Raw genomic sequence first — 1,202 nt, forward strand, 5'->3', positions numbered from 1 at the left:
TTTCACCCCAAGTCAATGCAGATTTGATACCTTTGGGAAGACATGCCACATACTCTGGCGACACGTTTTGAATTTTGGTTTCACTATTACCTTTCTTATCAATTAAATTGAGAGCCCGTCCGATGCAAAAATTTACTCAAGAACCTCCCTTCTCCATGAGTTTTCTATGAAAACAGAACTCGTCTACCCCAGCCCATATTCCTCTTCTCTGGTTGACTCAAATCCACTAACCGGCTGCAGGCGCCACTGCTACGTTCGTTTCCAATACAATAAGAAACCAGAGTTTAGTCTCTCCTCCCCCTTTATGTCTTAATCCTGACATACAGTCTCAGAACATTAGTTCCGTTTATTTCCGTATATAGATGTAAATCTAAATCTCCTTTGGTCCCATTCATCGAATCTCTCGGTTTGTTTAAAGGTCATCCAGTCTTCTCGAACACGGGATTGCGGTATCATGTCTTTCTCCACTAAACATGGGTTTGCAGAAGCTTGCAACACCTCGTGATCCTACCACTGTCCAGTTATATAAGTAGGGGTAGGGAGCACTCGGAACGCATAGATTGATATTGTTGAAACCTAGGCAACACGAAAAGAAAATCCAAGAAGACAGTAAAAAAGCAATACAAGTTGCCCTAAATAGCAGTAGGGTCATTTCGGTGTGTCTCCAAAGGCTCAAAACCCATGTATATACATTACTTGTGTATATACAAGCCGCCCCCATGTGAACAGCCCATGATATTATTGGTGGTATGTGTACACCAGCAATGCAGTTCTACCCCGTAAAAGTAAAGTAAAATTACTCAACTTATTATTGTTCTATTCTACATGAGTTGTATGAGTCCGTCCCAACATCCCGATAGGTAAAGATGTGGTGCGCTCATGCAGGCATCACTCGGGCAACATGTCCAACAAAAGAAGACCAAAGCACTTTTTTTAAGATGGAGATATTTCCAAGACAAACTACAGGCAAATCAAGGAGTCGAGAAGAACGGAGGATGGCAAAGACACCCGGGTATAGTCACGAAGGACAAAGTAAACCCTATGCGTATGTGGTGGACGCAGGAGAAATCATTAGTTAGCAAGAAACTCCAATGGCAGAGGACAAAAAACTCAAAGAACATTGATTGATGACGTTGGTGTATATGCATGCATCCATGCACATGTTTTTTAGTTGCATCCACGAATACGTTGAGAGAGAGAGG

The sequence above is a fragment of the Triticum aestivum genome, chromosome 6B (assembly GCF_018294505.1).
Source record: "Triticum aestivum cultivar Chinese Spring chromosome 6B, IWGSC CS RefSeq v2.1, whole genome shotgun sequence".
NCBI classification, from domain to species: Eukaryota; Viridiplantae; Streptophyta; class Magnoliopsida; order Poales; family Poaceae; genus Triticum; species Triticum aestivum.